This window comes from Taudactylus pleione, unplaced genomic scaffold, assembly GCF_031769625.1.
Source record: "Taudactylus pleione unplaced genomic scaffold, aTauple2 ptg000564l, whole genome shotgun sequence".
NCBI classification, from domain to species: Eukaryota; Metazoa; Chordata; class Amphibia; order Anura; family Myobatrachidae; genus Taudactylus; species Taudactylus pleione.
In genome coordinates, this window is record NW_028284966.1 from 226802 (window position 1) to 249549 (window position 22748).

A 22748-nucleotide genomic window follows, 5' to 3' on the forward strand; every position below is an offset into this window, starting at 1 on the left:
GTCCCTTGAATGCTTTGCCAGTGTTGCTATGGCCTGTGTCCTGCTGGCTCCTAGGTAATCAACATTTTAATTATTACAATTGTAGGTACATATGTGAAGGGAGCCCCGAAAATTGAGAACATTTATTTACCTGCATCATCTGAATCAGTGCCATCACGCTCCTATGTCCATCTGCGATAACCTGCTGAGGCCTGTTTCCTGGAGGATCCTCTTTTGAAACATAAAAAAAACCTAAGAACTAAAAGTACACATCTTTGAATCTGGACAAAGTCAAAGAACATGCATGTACCTGCTTCCTTTGTTAAAGATCCTTCACACACCCTTGTCCACTTTTGATGTGCTGCTGTGGATTGTGTTTTGGAGGTACCTTTGAAAATGTATTCGATGTGGTTACAAGTGAAGGGACACATTTTGAGGCAGGTGAAAAACTTTGATCATTTATGTACCCGCATTAACATATTCAGAGGCCTCACACACCCTTGTCTGTTTCCTGTGGCTTCTGGAGAGCTGTGTACTAGAGGGACTTTTGGAGACAACTTATTTAATCCATTAAATGTATGTTCATATTTGAAGGAAGGACAAGGTCATGTAATATTTAATTACCTGCATCATCCAAATCTGAGGCCTCACACATCCTTGCATGCTTCCTGTGGCCTGTTGATGACTGAGTCCGAGAGGGTCCTTTGAAACAAACATTTATAATAAAACAAATGTAGGGACACATTGGGAGAAAGGACAAAGTTATGTTATATTTTAATACCTGCATCTTCAGAATTAGAGGACTCTTGCAACCTGGCCTGATTCATCTGGCCTGCTGTATGTTGTGCTGTGAATAATTGATAATGCAAACTAAAATTAATCTTGTGTAAAAGTAAAGGCTTTGTATTTATTATGTGTTTCCAAAAATGCAGACACTGGAACCATACATATTCTTCAAAAATTAGGATTGCTAATAAATATAAGGATTAAATACTTACAAAATGATGTAACATTTAATTTCCATACATTTTTCAAAAATATTATAATGTTTACATTGGATTCCAAATGGGAAATACATGTTAAACTAGGAAACATGGAAACACAACAAGACACAGACCTGATGAGTAATTGTTGGCCAAAAATAGATTTAACTAAACAACACATACTGTACCAGCATATACTGACAAACCAAAAAACATGGAATAATGACACCACTCTGACAAGGCCATGCTGGGATGTCCAGGAACACAGAATTACAAGGTTCAAGAGGAGCAAACCATTGAATGATGTGTGTTAATATGTTTGTTATTCATGAAAAATGAAAAACAAGCAACTTTAGAAAATATCAGCAATCATTAGCTAAACAATGTTCTATTCTTGAAATCCCATAAAAGTATAGAGGTTGACCCAAACAAACAATTACACCAGGGGCAGAACTATGGGAGACAATGGAGGCACCTGCCACCGGGCGCCAGTACTGAAGGGGCAGCTCCTCCATTGCCCACATTATATTCACCCCACTTTGGGCTGTAAATATGTACCTGGAGTGTACCGTCATGGCCACCGAATACATGGCACCTCTTCTCAAAGTCCTCACATCAGTTGGTTTTCTCTTCTATCAGGGGTATCAGGAGGGCTCCCCACCCCATACCAGTTGGCTTTCACCTCCATAAGGACTCTGAGCCTCATGCTAATTGCACTATACAGGTCACTTTCTTATCTGTGATGAATGCATAGCTGTATATACCCGAAAAAGGGGGGGGATATCCTGCAAATTTACTTAAGTAAATAAGCCTAATAGAAACAAATTCACATATTCTATATTAGTGTTTTTGTGCGGATAGATAGATAGATAGATAGATAGATAGATAGATAGATATGCACCATATTTATTTTCCCTTTTTTTAGGGGGGGGGGGCACCAAATTAGAACTTGCTTCTGGGCATCTGGGATGAACTTATGCCACTGAATTACACTGACCAAAAAAACTACAAATGCAACACTTAAATAATAAAAAAAGAATGGTATTGGAGGAACAACATCTTCACATCTTAAAACTGCAAGTAGTCAGCCCCTATGTGTTTACATAAAGTATAACCCAAATGTTTCATGTGTGGTTTAAGCATACAAAGCACAAATAACATAAAAATTTAAGGCCTTGAGGAAAGCAAGGCAGATCCTAAACTGTACGAATAAAAATAACTCAAACAAGATACAGGTAATCTGGCTAAGCAAAGATGAGGATTATCCAGAGACTAATTCAACTGAAAATAACTAAAATAATAACACTTAACCAGCTGCCCTTCACATGTAAGCCCCCCCCCCTTCCTGCAACATCAACCTAGTTTGACATGGATAATTTTAACATTAAGTAAATATTTTACATTGAATCCCAAAAAAACAGAAAAAAAAATGACCATGCGGCTTTGGGGCATCTGTATTCATGCACATTGATGTGAGATATTACCTCCGGTGGGATCATAGCCTGAACTGGTATATCGTAGTCCAGGTAGTCTGGCTAGTATGGAGATCCACCACCGGTTTTTGGGCTGCCTTTGCCTCTCAGCCATCTTGTCCTTCACGTTCCATTTGATATCAGAAAAACAATTTTTTAATTTATCCATGGTGCGTTAAATGGTCCGGTCTGCATTGACAGCACTGGCAACAGCACTCCAGATGGAACTCTTACGTCGTGCAGTTATGCTGAGAGACTTGCACCCAAAAAGGAGATGGTGCAACCTCATCACTGTCTCCATGAGGGCTATATCCTCCTCAAAAGTAAATAAAGTCTTAGTCGTCCCCCTCTGCCTGGGTGCATCATTAATGCTGTCATCATAGCTCAATTGGGCTTGAGACCCAGCCACTTCTTCCACCTCACTCTTTCCCTGACCTTCACATCCCCTAGGCATAGTCTGCCTACTCACAAAACACACAAACATAGAAAAACACAGGACAACTTACACACACCAAGCAACAAGCACTATATGCCTCTTCCACACAATTTCACAAGCTCCTACTGTACACTCTTCCTCTTCAGACTTCAAACTGACAACCATACAATGATCCAGCAGTTTGGCCTGTTTATATGTGCTTTGTGATTCAGGACATAACATGTGACAAATTCAACCAATCAACACAGGTTTCCACCCTCATGAGTGCATTCTCACTTCCATTCTCACGCAAGTTTACACTTGTTGGAGTTTAACAAATACGTATCATATGAGTTTGGTATCGTGTTTGGGTGCAAACTCACAACAAACATGAAGTCCAACCCCATCAAAAAACATGAGGGTAAACAAACACACTTCTTTAGTAAATTTGCGAGTTTAAAAAAAAAAACTTGAGCGAGTTTGTGCAAACCTGATCGAGTTTAATGTTATCCAAACTAGACCAAACTGGATTCTTAGTAAATTTACCCCTACGAGTGGCCTCTAAATGCCATTCTCCTTTGAGGAGTATGTGGTCCTTGTGAGAGAAGTTATGGAAACCTATGAAGTTATGTTTGGCTTATATGCCTCCAGGGCAAGTGTAGGCAAAAAGTCACTAATTTGGCACACTGGGGGTGGTTCCCCATTATCGCAGGAATGGCTGGAATATGAGGAGCCACAACATAGCATTATTCCACCAGAAGTTGTGCAGGTTACCGATGTACATGACTCTGATGCTACACCCAAAAAGAGTGAGTAATGTCGTCATGATAACCATTGTATTGTTAGATAAATATTTAGTAAAATTACATAATGTGATTTTATACTGATGTTAAACACCTTTTCTCCAAATATGCTTAGTACTGTACAAACATACAAACAATGGCCTGTGTTATTTGTAAACATGGAAATGTTACTTAGGAATCCACACAACCATAATATTTTTTGCACCATTATTTTTGCATTTTTTGCAAACTCATCAAAGTACAATATAGGACTATTTTTTTTTTTTAAAAAGTGTGCAAAATCCACTTGCATGTCTTTCAGCTAAGTGTATTTGAAAAGGTGTAATTCCATGTATATTTTATGGCTATAGAAAGTAAATTTATGTGCTGGACAATTTTTGCTGGTTTTGGTTCTATTTAGTCATCCTGTTTTGGTTTTGCAAAAATGCAATGACTGGTTTGGGAATTTTCCAAAACTTTATAAAAAAGATAAAATCACATAATTTGAGTATTTTTTTGTTAGAAGAGTATTAATAACCTCAATAACTATATTTTCCACACTTTTTTAATAATTTATTTTATTATTGATCATCTTCCAACATGGCACATCAGGAAACAAATGTTTTTATTAATCAAGAGGCCTAAGGGAGTTGAAGTATGTATATAGTATAAGACAGAAAAAGGAAGGGTTAATTCATAGTAAATTTAATTTAAGTTTTGGATTTGGAGACAAATTTATGAGGGAGAAGGGGAGGCTTTTACAAAAAATATTTTACTCATTCACATCAGTACTTGCCTCTGTGGAACTTTCTGGCCAGGCTCGGATTAAAAATAGAGGCAAGACACCATCATCCCGGCATTGGATTTCACAGGTTTTGGATTTGATATAAGTCCCTCTTGTGTGCATTTGGGTGACATTTCACACTGGACCACTGGAACAAGAGTTTACACTAGACTGTCAGGGCAGAAATTAATTAATAATTACACCTGGGTGAACATGACCCATGTTCTGCCCACCCAATATACTTGGTAGTTCAGAATTTGTTTTAGAAATGTAATGGGCATGCAGATGATGCTGTCTTTGTCCATAAACATTTTTACATTGTGGCATTCATCAACCACATGTACAGTAGAAGATTTCAGTGGTTGTGGCTGTTCAGTTATGACATTTTGAAGAAGTAGCCTTCTACACCAATCAATGATAAGGTTCCTGGCTGTGTAGAAAACCTTTCCAATTACACACTAGAGGGTGGGAAGCTTAGGTAATGCAAAAAAAGGTCTGTACAAGGGCATCCAAATTACTTTTTGTCTTTCCAGTAGTTAACGGGACTCTGCGATATGCTAATGTTTCTGGTGTAATTAAAATATTCCTCCACTATTCTTTGGATGGTGACCCACTCAGATGGAGTTGTGGTATCATTGTAGCTCATTTTCTAAATGTTTTTTAGACCCAACCAGATGTCACAAATTGACTCCTCTGTATCACCACTGGGTCTTTTGGGAAAGTCATACACAATGAAAAGGAAAAACAGGTATTCTTATATAGAGCACACACAGATTATATCTTTCTCACACTGACATACTGTATCAGGATAAAAATCAGGTTAAAGTGTTAAAACGTAACTTTTATTAGATAAATTATAACATCAAAATATAACAAACTAATGAGTATAAACTGATGTGAAATTAAAATTATGACTATATACCTCTGTTGCATGTTATTTTGCAATTTATTCTTAAATAAATTTAGTATTATTTGTTTATAATCTTATTGACCACTATGTTGGATATAAATTATTCCTTGTTGTACATAAAAAGCCTAGTGGCATACAATTAGGCTTACTCAATTATCACTATTGAGGGTTGTATCAATAATGAGTCCAGATATATAACTGACGCCAAAGCTGGGCATCCACTATAAAATTTTCTGTCAGATTTCTGTCCAATCTGGCTGGTTGGAATGAAAACCTGGTAATATATGGGAGCAAATGACAATCGTCCATTTGCTCACAAACACTGGGAAATAGCCAAAAATGGTTGTTCAGACAAATTGGTTAAAACACACAAATTTTACCAATTTGAACAATTTTTTTGTCCTTTTTTCAGTGTTTAAAACCATATGATCTCCCATACATTATCAGGTTTTCATTCCAAACAGCAAGATTGTACAGCTATCTGACAGAAAACTGTATAGTGGATGCCCAGTTTAAGATTGTACACAACCTCTGGAGAGAAGTAAATATAAATATAAAGTGTAAAGAGTTGACTCTAAAATATTAATACCACCAACCTTTGCATTATATATTGATCTAATTTCCTTGAGGTTATATATCTGTGGGAGTCAATATTACAGTTCTCTCCTTAATAAAGTATTAGAATATAATGATGTTTTATGATCTTCTTCATTCCCAATGTGTCAGAATAATCTGGGGATTACCTTAGAAAATATATATATATATAGTTTTGTAGTAAATGAACTGACTCTGATCTTAATGGCACTATGTATGTTCTTCGCTATAAAATTAATATCAGGTAACTAGGAATAATGCCGCTTTTTGTTATAGACCATTAAGCTTATTGTTGCAACATAAGTGCTTCAAAATATTTGCTTAAAAATCTCCCTAGAAGCACTATAGTAATTCAGCCATGCTTATGAATCTCACATAGGGCTCTATTTACTACAATCCGCATTGGTAATGCAGATTGTAGTGTGATATTACCGAGTGAATTCGCATTGCAAATTAATGCAAAATCACAGGGATTTACTACAAATCCCTTGCAGGGACAAAGCTTGCGATAAAGCTCTGTCCCTGATAATCCCCTTCGGTGCCTTATCACGGTATTTTTGGAAACAACACCATGATTAAGAGCCCGCGCATGCGCCGACCGATTGCCACAGCTACCCCCCGCCCCCTGGCCCTAAGCCCCGCCCCCACGATCTCGGACCCCCCACGACCCCCCCTCCCTTACTTACACTTACCTGCATGCTCCAGGCCTCCGGTGATGTTCTCCATTCCTCCGGTCAGGTGATCTCCCATACTGCACTGGGGCCCGATCACCTGATGACCGGGCAGTAGTGCACTGTGGGAGACCAGCTGACCGGAGGGGAGACATCACCGGAGGCCCGATCACCGGTCCCTGGAGTCAGGTAAGTAATTTTTTTTTTAATTATTATTTTTTCTTTTTTTTTTTACAGTTATCAGCTTGCGGTCTGTTTAGAGCACACAGCTGATTACAGGGACCGACTCCCGGCTCTGCTCTCCCTGTTAGAGTAGAGCAGGAGTCCGGTAACCAGGGGAGACCCTGGATAACACCGCCTCCTGGTGGCAATATTATCACAGGGCTTTCCCCGGTATTTTTTTCACATTTATTTTTAGTAACTATGGTCAGATTACATTTCCCATTACAGTTATGGGAAATGCGATCTGCTTACTAAAAATAAGTGATACTTAGGGGTTGGAGTAGAATTTTACGAATTCTACTCCAATTGCCATGTAATAACTATAGGTGATACTAAAATAATGTGAAATGGGTGTGAAAACACCCTTTTTCACATTATTTTAGTAAAAATAATGTTGATAAATAGAGCCCATACTATTAATTCCAAATAAAGAGTGTATTGCTGCTCATCTGATTCAACTAGACACAATGTATCAGTTCACAAGCACCAAATACAACACCACCATATTAATTAAACCACATATGGTATGCGGTTTAATAAGCATGCATTTTGTGTGTCACGAATAGTCCTTAAATAGCTATTTACTCATTCATTAGTGGAACAGCATAGATTCATGTATAAATTGGGACCCAAGTGCTTTAAAATATGTGCTTACAATCTCACTAATTCAGCTGTACTCCTTATTCTTGCATAGTATCATTTCCCAATACACAGTGTACTGCTGCTCGTCTTAATTCACATAGACTCCATATATCTAATATAGAAACACAAAATGTAACACCACTGTTTCTTCATTTACACATGGTATGCTGTTGATAAGCAGAGCATTCTGTATGTCACTAATAGTCCTTGAGTAATATTGAGAAAATAGCTACTCAAGGACTTTCCGTGACACACAGAATGAATAAATACAGTGGTGTTACATTTGGTGCTTGTGAACTGATACTTAAGTCACCCAAAGTTTTATTATTTTAAACACCACTCTTAAGCTGAACGTAACTAAATAAATAAGACACAGACAACTGTATTGGCTTGGAAAAAAAGGTGTCACAGCCAATTTATTTATATAAATTAGAATTCAATTAATTAATTAGTCCTGGTGGCAAAAAAAAGCAGTGCTACCTTGGTCTACAGCTTGTAATTAATTATTTGCTTTACCAAAATGGGGTGGAGCTTTCCACTCAATGTGCTAGCCATCCTGGGTAGTACAACCTCCCATTTACTAGCACAGTGCTGCTCCCTCCCTAGGATGAAGACCTGGTTCTCCCCTAAAGTAGAAACTGACTCACCTGTCTCAAAAGGGGAATGGTAGCCAAGTTCTGCTGTGCTAAATTGAGCCACCGAGGAGCACTGCTTTCCGCCTGCTGCGCTTCACCTGCTGGAACAAGAAACACAATATATTCCAATGAAAAATGTATTGGTACAAACCAATTTCTCAGAACGAATGAATATTGGAACAAACCAATTTCTGAATATCAAGGGTGGGTGGGTGGGATCACAAACTGGAAAGAGGTAGTTGACTCCTCCTCCAGTTTTAATATACCAGTGCTAAACCCCGCCTCAACAGGGCAGCTAATAGGCTAACAGAATATGACTGGCATCTGACCTCTACCAATTGTAAGCTAACAACACAAACCAGCTTTAACTAGTACTGTACCAAATAAAAAACAGTGTGCTTATATCTTCTCAAGCTTACTAAAACATTTGAATATTTTAAGTCACCCATAGTTTTATTATTTTAAACACCACTTTTAAGCTTAACTTAACTAAATAAATAAGACACAGACAACTGTATATAATTGGAAAAAGAGGTTGCAGCCAATTTATTTATATAAATTAGAATTTAATTAATTCATTAGTCCTGGTGGCAAAAAAGCAGTGCTACCTTGGTCTACAGCTTGTAATTAATTATTTGCTTTACCAAAATGGGGTGGAGTTTTCCACCCAATGCGCTAGCCATCCTGGGTAGTACCACCTCCCCTTAACTAGCACAGTGCTGGTCCCTCCCTAGGATGAAGACCTGGTTCTCCCCTAAACTAGAAACCAACTCACCTCACTCAAAGGGGGAATGCTAGCCAAGTTCTGCTTTGCAAAATTGACCCACTGAGGAGCACTGCTTTCCGCCAATGACGTGGTCAAGCAATTGGCCATATAATGCCACCAAAGAAAAAACCTAGCCCCTCTATATTATTGCAATGAGGCCATAATATGCAATCCAAAAAACTCTAAACCTTCCTCGGTGAGGTGCACTCCATCCACCCTATATAAATGCACCTCCTCAGAATGAAGACGAGTGTGCCTTAAAACACTCCCATCCATACCAACCACAAACTTAGACACCGCAGCATTCAGCTTCCTTCTAACTCTGTCTAGGGCTGCCCCACCTTGAGTGCCATGCCAAAACCTCCAGATCTTAACCTGTGGTCATCACTCGGTTATTAACTTCAAATCCCTCTTATTGGCGATTATCAGTTCAACTCCCTTACACGTGCCAAGGTCATTACCACCTAAGTGCAATACTAGACAGTCAGGGATCCCCCATTTGCTCTCAGACTGCTGAAGAAGGTCCAAAAGGTTGCTCCAACTAAAACCTCTTAACCCAATCCATTGGACCTTAAAAGGGGCTAAGCTGGCACAGATATGCCTGCTAGCCCAGTACACAAAAGAGTGGCCAACAATCCACATCCAGAAATCTTTCCTCAAAAAATCTATGGTGGAAAAAAATGGTATAACATAGCATTAATACAATATAATAATAATATTAACAAATCTTAACCAGGAACAAAAACCAGGGGGGGACTGAGTTGTTTAGATGACCCATGGAGGTGAACAACACAAAACCTCTATATTTGGGGGAAAGTGAAAAGAGCTCCAATACTTCCTAGCGGCGGGAAGCATAAGGCACTGGGTTTCCTAAAGAACAAACAAGCCAGGAGCGCCACTACTTCTGCAACTTATCTCCCCTTAAATAACTCTTGTAAGCCAAAGATTCCATCTACCTAAGTGCTTAATTGCCTCCACAGAAGAATCTAATGCTGCAGCTCAAATTGCAGCCCCAATCCTAAATGAGCGGGTGCCGTAATCTTCAGTCAGCATGTCTAAGGCTACCAGGTAACTGTTGAATACGCTTGTATACTGGAACTTAGATAGGGGGCTAAGATCTTCATGAACAAGCCATTGAGCCTCCCCTTTTGGATGCTGCTGATTATACCTATTGGCTAGAGTTACTGGGCAGATGCTTGGCTCCGGATGCGAGGGGACAGAAATCCAACACCTCTCCCCATCTGATCCGTTTTTGACTTCTGAATTTTTAACAATATTAAATTAGCCTTAACTACAATGTTACCCATAAGCAACCCTGAGTTGGCTGGCTTTTTACTTGCTGCTACAAACTTCCCAACCTGTAAAGAGCCAAAAAATGCCAGCGCAAAGGACAAGCCAAACATAGCTGCATCAAAATTACTCTTACCTATGTCTGACAATGCTAAAACCAACTCCTGTAGCATACCCACATCTATTGGTCTACGTGAATCACATAAAGTTGCCTGCTCCCTCACCCAGCCTCGAAGGGCTTTAGTGATAATAAATTACTTTGTTGGATCAGTCAAACCATTCAGCCATGAGAAGTTGGAAATGCCAGTCAAAGCACAAGACCTAGAAACCTTTGAACACCCGCTCTCATGCCCATGCAATACAAACTTAGACATACTGACATGCAGCTCCTTATCTGCCTCTGATCTTGCCACAAAAAAACCTGCCATTCATTCCAAGCTGCAGAATAGGACCTCAACGTACTTGGAGCCAGAGCTCTCAAATTGAGTCCCTCAATGCCAGATTTATGATCTGCCAGACAAAATCAGCACAAGGCAATCCATGAGTCCTGGCTGCCGGAGCCAAGAACCTAAACTTATCCCACTGTAAATGAGACAAGACATCAGCAATCTCATTTTCCACACCCGGAACATGCTTGGCCATAAGAACAATATTCCTCAGCAGGCAGACTGTCAGGACTGTGACTATCTCAGTACATAAAGATAAACTACATTTGCCAAAGTTCCATTGTGGTCGTTGGAGAAGCTAACCTGCTTGCTGGCATTTCCCACATACAGGGGATAAAGAGTTAAAATGATCATCTGTCTCAAAGGTGTTGTGGGATTTCTGATTGTTTATTATTTCAAACCTGATTCCATTTGGGTCACATTTTCTGAACGTCCTATGGATCACAGACCCATAGTATAAAGCCTGTTACTAACTGTGTCTCAGTGTCTGTGCAACATTACTTTCAGGCCTTTCTTGGACTCCTGCCAGATCCCTGCTGTGCCTGTGGTTTGCTGTGGACTTTGCTATATATCTGCCTGTGTTCCGGTTAAGCTTCTGATACTGGTTTCCAGCCACTTTTCAGAGCTCAGCATTGCCATTGCCTAAGTATTGATATTCTGCTCCATTGCTGGTGGTTGCATCCCCTGCTGGATTATTTACACTGCCTGGTGTCTTCTACTTCCATGGACTTTGAATTCACCTTTACTACACAGTTGTCAACTGCACCATTACAGTTATCATCACCGGACCCATCATGCATTGCAGGGCTCAACCCTGCTCCGGATCCCAGTCACGCCACTGGGCTCAGCCCTATTCTGGCCCCTTCATGCATCGCGGGGCTCAACCCCGCTCTGGATCCCCATCATGCCGCAGGGCTCAGCCCTGCTCCGGACCCACACTACATTGCGGAGCTCAACCCTGCTCCAGATCCTCATCATGCTGCAGGGCTCATCCCCATTGCAGGGCTCAAACCTGTCCCAGATCTTCATTATATCACAGGGCTCAACCCTGCTCCAGATCTTTACTGCATTGCAGGGCTCAACCCTGTCACTGATATTCACTGCATCACAGGGCTTAACCCTGCTTCACATCACAGGGCTCAAGCCTGCCTCGGATTTTCACCATGTCTTGGGCTCAACCCTATTCCGGATCTGCACTACATTGCAGGGCTCAACCCTGTTCTGGATTTTCATCACACTACAGGGATCAAACCTAGTAATGTCCTTTATAACATCCTGAGGTCTTAGCCTCATATTGGACTCATGGTTCCCTACCACATTAGTATCAGAAACTTTATTTACATATGGGGGTTTACTCCTATATTGACTACTGCATATTTGAACTTCTGTGTTGTTGAGACTTTATGTGAAACATTGCTATATATTTTGCCTGTGAATAAATTCTATTTACCTTTATTCCGTGTTACTGAGATTCAATGAAAAGGTCAATCCTTAAACCACCTCAGTTTATAGTGCCCAGTAGGCCTGACTCCTTCCAGGAGTCGCAAGTGTCAGCAGCCATGACACAGACGACAACTAAATGCCTAATCAGCGTCAACACTTGGGGGCAGACCGACCACTGATTGTTAATACATATACAAGAGAGCAGCTCTAGATGATCGACCCATACAATGTTAGTAAGAAATATGAAAGATTTATTACAATTATATAAAATATCTCAATGAATCATTGACAAGTAATGGAACAGTTAAAACAAATTAGAGCATATAAAACATTTGGCCTCTCTTTCAATTAAGGTAAAAATAGCCTGTCCCTATAAATTTCTGGATTTTGGATAGACGTTAATCACGCTCTCAGTCTTTTCTAGGTATAACGTATATGTCCAACGTATATTTACCGATTCTCGTTACCAAATAGAGGGATTTTCCTATTAGCATACAGTCCTGTATGTGGCATTTGGAGCCCTCAAATGTCCTTGGTGTTCATTAAAATCCAATCCCTTGCACTTGACATGTATAGTATCACCAGGTAGTGGGATATTCCTAATAGCATACAGATTTGTATGTGACACTCGGAATCCTCAGATGTCCATGGTGTTTTTCAAATTCCATACACTTGGTATAGACTGGCCAGAAATAAATCCACTTGTATCAGGAAACTGGTTCAGGCTCAATAAATTATCATTAAAAAAGACCTTTAGGGTAGAGGCTAACCATCTTACGTGTTTCGCTGTGTAAGAGGTACAGCTTTTCAAAGGTGAAATTATGGTGTCCAGGAGGGTCTTCTTATACCCCTCTAATGAACTGCTCTTTTTCACATGATTGTAATTAGTCATCAATTCAATACAAGAATTAAAACAAACATACATAATAATATATGGAGGAAGGTCACTTTCCATAGTGTATCTAGTTTATATATACGATCTTATATTATAATCATTTCTTTAGCTAATTAGATTATCCTTACCTTTAATTTCTACGGAACCCACTCCGGTCATGTGACACTAAGTATCACCTTTGACCGGAGTGAGGTCCGTCTGAGGTTTTGCATCATTCTGTTGTCATGGGGATCCTTTCCTCTCACTGTCTCATTGGACAGGAGGTAACCCCATGACTTCAATCACATGACTGGTGATGTTTCCTCGGCATCTACGTAAACATAAGGCGCCGGTTCTCCAGTCATGTGATGTTAGCCGCATAATTAGCTACGTAAGCACTGGTCGAAGCATCAAGAATTATGGATATTGTAGTTCTAAGCCTTAGATTCCGGTTCTCCAATCACGTGACCTTAGTCACTTGATTGCAAAAACCAATCAAAATATTGGAATTATGGGTATTGTAGTCTCAGTCAATTTTCAACAATGCCAAAAAACCTTTTTTTAAAATATATATAATAATAATACCAGTATAAATCTTAGCGAGATAACTAGTATGGGAAATTCTTCACCCAAATTTAAAATGTTAATAATTCAATCTTGTGGCATTAGACTCCACTTTATATCTATAGATCATATCACCATTTAAACATATTATTAAAATTTATTAAGGTTAGAAATCAATATCTAGTACAAACTACAACTAACACAAAGCATTACATTGAATGCGATTTTCAGAAAGAGAGAAGAAAAGAAAGACCAAAAACTATTATTCTTAACATATTTAATATACTAACAGTAAATATACCCTATTATCAATTTGTCAGCAATTCTTTGCTCCCTAAGATATACATGCACAATAGGGGTCATATTCCCAAACAGGTATTGGACACTCAATTCACATTAAAGGTAATTAGGGGTAATTTTAATATTTATTTATATTCCTTTAAATTACCATATTCAGTTCTACTGCTTCATTTAGTCCTTCTGGATATATAGGATTCATCAGAAACATCCAGAAGACTTCACAAATTTTTATAGCACCCCCTCATTTGGTTACTGGAATATATTCATATATTCAATTCCTATCAATTAGAGACAATTTGGGTCTCCATTATGGGCATCGCAGAAATGTCTGGACACACTATGAGGGGTATTCAATATGGGAGCGATAACATTGTTTTTGCATTAATATCGCACTTATGATGTCATTATCGCAGGTTTTAGTTTTACACCGTATTCAATTTCAAAGATTTATCGCAGTTTTGAAAAGTCTGATAAAAAATGATGATAACTTTTCACCATTGAATAGGTGTCGAAAAAAAGTGCATAATTGGGGTTTAGGGGTGCAGGCTTAAAAAAATAGCCTGCACCCCTGGGAATGACATTTAAAAAAGAACTGTGTCAAAAAAAACAATAGGGACACCCCAAAAAATTAATAAAAAAATTGGGGTAAAAAAAAAATTGGAAAAAAATGATTAACAATAGGGAAATAGGTTCAGGGCTATTCTTCAAGTATGCAGCAGGTGTTTTCTAGAATAGATTTATAGCGGCAGGTGCACAATTGCAGAATTTTTAAAAACTTACTTTAGGGACATAAAAATATGCTAGTACCCATTTTCATGTACCCCAAATTTGATGGGACCACTTAAAAAAACAAAAAAAAATAACCTAAGTGCTCTTCTGCAACACTTCTTCAATGTCGGGAAAAAATACCTGCTGTGGCTATTTAAATCCCTGACTTTCATTTAAAGGCTAAAACATGGGTACCCATAGTGATCCCCCATGTTTTTACAACTTTAGGGGGGTCTTACAATTTTTTTAAGGAAAAATTCATAACTTTACGCAAATCCAACTTTGGATGCTCCCGTTTTCGTTAATTTTATATTGAATACAGGGATAAGCGGGCGCGCGCCCGATACTTTAACGCAGGTAAAATCTCCGATATGAAACGTTAACTTCGACAGTGAAGTTAACGTTTCATATTGAATACACTTCTATGTGTCTATACTTTTTTAATAATATTTCTGCGATGCTCTAAAAATCTTACTTTGAGTGGCCTTGTTGTCCTCCCAATATATTTATATACAGTCACATGTAATCATGTACACAACATAGCTTGTATTACAATTAATTAAGCTTTTAATATTATAGATTTTATTTTCAGCTTTGGTATTGATGGAAATAATCCTGTTTAGTACATGGTTGCATGTGAGGCATTTATTTGCTCCAAACTTGTAAAAACCATTAGGTTTGGGTTGTAACCGAAAGATGTGGGTGTTACTCTTTTCTGTTTTTTCTTTTATGAGTTTTAGGAAGCTAGGAGCCAAGAGAGTTTTTAGAGATCTATTTTTTCTAAAAATGAATATAGGTTTATCTGGAATGCATTCCTTTAATACATAATCCTGTTTTAAGATATTATAATTATTCCATATAATATTCTTGATTTCCGAATAATGATCATTGTAAGTAGATATAAATGCCACTTCCTTGTCATTTTCTTTATCTGTATGATTTTGTATTTTAGGTTTCTTCTCTAGGAGTTTATTTCTATCTAAGGCTTGAACCTCTTCAAATGCTTTTTCCACAATTCTCTCTGGGTATTCTCTTTGGGAGAATGACTCCATAATATCAGTTGCTTGGCTCTTAAAGACTTCTGGTTCTGAGCAGTTTCATTTTAAGCGAAGTAGTTGTCCCTTTGGGATGTTTTTCTTCCATGGGAAGTAATGAGCACTTTTAAAGTGTAGATAGGCATCCCTTCCTACCTCTTTTAAATAATTTGATGTACAAATTTTATTATTACTAACTTCTAAAGTTAAATCCAGAATATTCATTTGGTTCTTGTGATATTTATTTGTAAATTTCAAATTATAAGAATTTTCATTAGTGAAGTGACAAATTTCAGTGCAGTGTTGTGATCCCCGTCTCAAATAATAAAAAGATCATCAATATAACGGCCATAGAAGACCAGGTTTGCACCAAAGTCCCCGCCCCACACTAGACGTTCTTCCACTTCGCCCCTATATAGGTTGGTGTAACTCGGCGCGAACCTGGTCCCCATGGCCGTCCCCAACACCTGTAGATAGTAAGTGTCGAAAAATAACAAATAATTGTGATGTAAGATATAAGTAATAGAGTCCAGAATAAATATCCTATGTCTCTCTGTAAGATCTTTGTCCAAATCCATTCTTTTAGTAATAGCTTGTATGCCTAAATCATGGGGAATATTGGAATAAAGACTTTGGACATCCAGAGTCAGAAAGCTATAGGATTCATTCCATACAATATTCTTAATTAGCTGTAAAAAATTAGTTGTGTCTTTAACATGTGACTTAAGAGTGGACAACCGTGGTTGCAAAAACGAATCAACATAAAAAGAAAGATTAGATGATAAAGAATTACGTAGTGCTGATGTAGCTAATTATGCGATCCATAATTCTTGATGCTCCGACCAGTGCTTACGTAGCTAATTATGTGACTAAGGTCACGTGATCGGAGAACCAGAATCTAAGGCTGGAACTAAAATATCCATTATTCTTGATGCTCCGACCAGTGGTTACGTAGCTAATTATGCAGCTAACATCACATGACCAGAGAACCAGCACCTTATGTTTATGTAGACGCTGAGGAAACATCATCAGTCATGTGATTGAAGTCATGGGGTTCCCTCCTGTCCAATGAGACAGTGAGAGGAAATGATCCCCTTGACAACAGAATGACGCAAATCCTCAGACAGACCTCACTCCGGTCAAAGGTGTCACGTGACCGGAGTGGGTTCCATAGAAATTAAAGGTAAGGATAATCTAATTAGCTAAAGAAATGATTATAATATAAGGTCGTATATATAAACTAGATACACTATGGAAAGTGACCTGCCTCCATATATTATTATGTATGTTTGTTTTAATTCTTGTATTGAATTGATGACTAATTACAATCATGTGAAAAAGAGCAGTTAATTAGAGGGGTATAAGAAGACCCTCCTGGACACCATAATATCACCTTTGAAAAAGCTGTACCTCTTACACAGCGAAACACGTTAGGTGGTTAGCCTCTACCCTAAAGGTCTTTTTTAATGAGAATTTATTGAGCCTGAACCAGTTTCCTGATACAAGTGGATTTATTTCTGGCCAGTCTATACCAAGTATGTAAAACAAGGTATTAATAATCTGAGCGCTTCACGTATAAGAAGGAAATGCTTCAACAGGTTATAAAGATGTATACCCACAATGCACCCAAGTTATAACAGAAAAATACACAGATAAACCCTGCGCATAACCTTCAATAGGGGTAATATTTAATGGTTTGTTATGATTTAAACCACCATAGAAGATCACTAAAAATTTCCCAAAACAAATGTTCTTGTAGCGATATGTTCAATATTAAATAATTTTCATGCTTCTAAATCCTCTTCTTAAGAGTATATCGGTCTGCCCAAAAAGTCACAAATGTCACTCGCTGATTTCTTCATATACACTGTGGGATCTCTTTGTTCCTCAATGAAGAAAATGGGAGACAAAAGAGGGCCACAATAGTGTAATACAATTTTTATTTGACAATGTGTTTAAAATATATTGAAGCTGCGTACCAGATTATAGGATGTATAATAACACCATCAAGCATTTGTAGATAACAACAGGGTACCTCCTGGGTTCAAGAATCCACCCTCATCTCTTTCCTGTCTGGGATAGCTGGTCCTCAAGATAGTCACCAACGCGTTTCAGCTTACTGAAGAGCCTTTGTCAAGGTGTGTTTGGGCTAGTCCACAGATCTTCCTTATATCTCTCCCCATGTGTTATGATTGGTTAATACCCGTTTCTTACAGTCATTAGGGGTATCACTTCATTAACAAGAAATACATCATAAGGGACGTTTTATGTGTCCCCCCTTTGATTATTTGGATGTTAATAATTGTCATACAATGTGTATAATTTATTAAAATCCATATGCGTTCCACTGCGATTTCCACGTGGAACGCTTACTCTTCCGGGGTTCCCTTCCGGGGCTCTACCTATTGTGCATTCCACCGATGCTTAAGGGTGGAACGCATCAACTTCCAGCTTCCGCCGGAAGGATTTCTGTGATGTTCATCTGCCAGAAGTAGGTGGTGTCCACAGCGTTCCATCTCTTTGCTGCATGGAACGCAGACACTTCTGCTACCTCCCCGCTGAGTACAGCTATGTAGTCAAAGCAATGCGGTATCCATAAGTCCAATTTTGGAACCATCACATACCATGCAAGGTCAATTAATTAATGGATTTAGTGTGACTCATATCATCCAATAATCGGGGACACATAACTATAGTTAAATAAAGTGCATAAGTGTATATAAATATATATCCAAAAATACATAAATATATAAAAAGTATATAAAAAATACATGCAAATCTGAAGAAATTACAAATGGGAAAAATAAAAAGGGATTACTATACATATAAAAGAAAACAATTAAAAATGCATCTTTAAAAATCAACTTTAAAACCACTATAAAAACCACTTCAGCTCAAAATCCATATTTAATCCTTAAGGGTGGAGCGTTCCCATCTCATAGATCATTTTCATTTCTGTTTTTGCTAGACTATTATCTATTTTCTTTTTCCTTCAATGCTTTTCAACTATTTTTATACCCATTATCTTGTTAATACCGGAAATAGAGCTATTGTGGTATTCTTTGAAATGACTGGAAACTGAGTGTTTGTCAAACCCATTTTTAATGTTTCTCACATGCTCAGACCATCTTTCTTTCAGGGAACGAGTGGTGCAGCCTATATATTGTAGACTGCACTTACACTCAATGAGGTATATGCAATTGGTACTGTTACATGTGATAAATTGAGAAATATCATGTACGATCCCAGTATTTTTTGAAAAGTATTGTTCCAATTTGTTGGGTTGTGTTAGATAGTACTTACAGATCTGGCACATACCACAACGATAAAATCCTTTTGATTTAATCCTATTTGTTCTTTTTAGTGGGATCGCACTCTTTACCAATTTATTCTTTAAATTACCCGCTTTCCTATATATAAAAGTCGGTTTGTCTGGAATGAATGGTTTTAAGACTGGATCTTTTTGTAAAAGGTACCAGTATTTTCTAATCAATTTTTCAATAGTTTTATATTGTCCATTAAAGGTGGTAATGAACGGTATTTTCAAAGTCTTTTGATTTGTATTTTTAGGTTTTGGTACCAGTAAGGATTCTCTGTTGATTTGTTCCATTTCTCTGATCAGGTTCTCTAACTCTTTGTTGGAGTAACCTTTGGCATAAAATTTCTTTCGCATAACTCCTGCTTGTTCCAAGAAGACTTCTTTTTCCGTACAGTTTTGCATTATTCTTCTAATTTGTCCTTTCTGTATGTTTTTGAGCCAAACTGGATGGTGGTTACTTTTTATGTTTATATATGAATTACTATCAGTGGGTTTCGTATGGTTCTTCGTATGTATGTGATTATCCTTGATATAAATATTGAGGTCTAAAAATATAATATCTGTTTTACTATGATTGAATAAAAGACAAATATTAAAAACATTCAGATTCAATTTATTGCAAAAGGTTGTTAGTTCTTCTTTATTTCCTTTCCAGATAAATATATCATCGATGAATCTATACCATAATATTAGATTTTCTATGAATGCATTATTAGTCCATATGTTTTCTTCTTCCCATAATCCAATAAAAAGATTGGCATAAAAGGGGGCAAAACGAGTTGCCATAGCGGTCCCCCTCTTCTGTTCATAAAAAGTCCCATTGTGCCAATAGAAATTGTTTGTTAAGATAAAATAAATACTCTCTAGAATAAAATTCATTTTGTTCTCACTCATAACGCTTTTGCTTAAAAAGAACTTAGTGGCTTCTATGCCTTTTGTATGTTCGATAATAGTGTAAAGACTACTCACATCTGCCGTTACTAAGATGTAGTCCTCTTGCCACTCCAGATTATTAATTTTGTTGAGGATGTCTGTGGTATCTTTAATATAAGATTTAAATTTTGTAACTTCAGGTTGCAGATGGAAATCTGTATAGTGTGATAAATTGGACGTCAAGGATTCTGTACCAGCTACAATTGGTCTTCCTGGATGGTCAGTTAAGCTTTTGTGAATTTTAGGGAGTATGTAGAAGACTGGGAAAGAGGGATTATCAGTGATAATGTATTTAGCTTCATTATCCGTGATAGTATTGTTCTCTTTGTATCTATCTACCAATCTCACCAATTCTTTCTCAATGCAATCACTGGGATTTGTTTTTAGTGGTTTATAAGTGGTTCTGTCTTGTAGTTGGCGGAGGATCTCTCTTTCATATTTCTTTATGTCCATTATAACAATACTACCCCCTTTATCTGACGGTTTGATTGTGATCGCCTCGTTTTTCTCCAGATTTTCTATAGCTTCTCTTTCTTTTTTATTTAAATTGTTTTTAATATTATTCCAAGCTGGTTTGATATTGTCTAAATCCTCACAGATGGCTTTTTGGAAGCTTTCAATGAAACATCCATGGTTAAATGTGGGATTTTTCATCTTGGGTAAGAGTATGTGTGCTAAGATTGTAGATTTTAGTTTTTACCTGGTTGATGTTTCCATATTGATTTTTCTGTTTTCTAGAGTTTCTTTATTTCTGTGTCTGTTAGTCCCTTTCCCTCTAGAGCCCCTCTTATGTTTCTTTTTTATACCTCTGATTATGGTTTTTTGTTCCTCCTCCAACTCCTGTCTAAAAAATTCTTGTCCTTAAGAATTTTAAACCTGTTGGTTGACCTTCCTTTGTCTGGACGATATTGATTTGAATACCATTCATTTTTTATGATATATTGATCATTGGTGAAGGGTGTTCTATGATACCTTTCATGATTATGTGATTCCAAAGGTCTTTTATTTCTAGTTGTGTTAGGATACGGCATTGTACGGCAGTTTTTAACATCCAAATAATCAAAGGGGGGATGCAAAAAACGTCCCTTATGATGTATTTCTTGTTAATGAAGTGATACCCCTATTGACTGTAAGAAACGGGTATTAACCAATCATAACACATGGGGAGGGATATAAGGAAGATCTGTGGTCTAGCCCAAACACACCTTGACAAAGGCTCTTCAGTAAGCTGAAATGCGTTGGTGACTATCTTGAGGACCAGCTATCCCAGACTGGAAAGCGATGAGGGTGGATTCTTGAACCCAGGAGGTACCCTGTTGTTATCTACACACGCTTGATGGTGTTATGATACACCCTATAATCTGGTACGCAGCCTCAATATATTTTAAACACATTGTCAAATAAAAATTGTATTACACTATTGTGGCCCTCTTTTGTCTCCCATTTTCTTCATTGAGGAACAAAGAGATCCCACAGTGTATATGAAGAAATCAGCGAGTGACATTTGTGACTTTTTGGGCAGACCGATATACTCTTAAGAAGAGGATTTAGAAGCATGAAAATTTTTTAATATTGAACATATCGCTACAAGAACATTTGTTTCGGGAAATTTTTAGTGATCTTCTATGGTGGTTTAAATGATAACAAACCATTTAACAATTACCCCTATTGAAGGTTCTGCGCAGGGTTTATCTGTGTATTTTTCAGTCTATACCAAGTGTACGGAATTTGAAAAACACCATGGACATCTGAGGATTCCGAGTGCCACATACAGGACTGTATGCTAATAGGAAAATCCATCTACATGGTGATGAGAATTGGTAAATATACATTGGACATATACATTATACCTAGAAAAGACAGAGTGTGATTAACGTCTTTCCAAAATCCGGAAACATTTATAGGTACACGCTATTTTACCTTAATTGAAAGAGAGGCCAAATGTTTTATATGCTCTAATTTGTTTTAACTTTTCCATTACTTGTCAATGATTCATTGAGATATTTTATATAATTGTAATAAATCTTTCATATTACTTACTAACATTGTATGGGTCGATCATCTAGTGCTGCTCTCTTGTATATGTATTTTGTATATTGGGTCTGACAAACCCTTTTTTTTTTTCAAGCAGCTGCTTAGTCAAACAGTTCATTCCAGCACCTGTGTATTCCTCCAATTCACTGATTGTTAATAGCCTGAACCACCCCCAAGGTTGTCGCACCAAAATACAATATTCCTATTGCTGAACCTTGAAGCCCAGAGTTCAACTGCTACTACAATTGGAAATAGTTCCAACAGGAGTAAATTACATACCAAACCCTCCAAGTGCCAGAAATCAGACCAAGACTCTGTGCACCATTCGCCATAAAAAAATACTCTATACCCCAATGCCCCTGAAGCATCTGTGAACAACTGAAGTTCACTATTAGCCACAGATGAAGCTAGCCAACTCCATTATATTCCTGTAGGAATCATAACCAGACCTTAAAATCCTCCTTCATGTCCGCCGAAAGGCGAATCATATAGTGAACTTTCTTGACACCTGCGGAGGCTCGCTTCAGCCTGCGACAAAAAACCTTACCCATGGAAATGATGCAACAAGCAAAATTGAGCAAACCTACCAGTAACTGCAGCTTCTTCAAGGATATTTTCCTAACTGATTCAAATTCCAATAACAACTCGCTAATCTTTTGCACTTTTTCATATGGGAGCCTACACAAACCCAAATCAGTGTCAATTTCAATAGTCAGGTAAGACAACCTAGGTAACAGGCCCTGTCATTTTGTGTGCAATGGAAACCCCCATTGAACAAAAAAACGCCTGTGCCAAAAACAGCAGCTCGCTACATACTGCGCTATCGGCCGGCCCTACCAAAAGAAAATAGTCAAGGTAATGAGTGGCGCCTGACTGGCCAGTACCTGT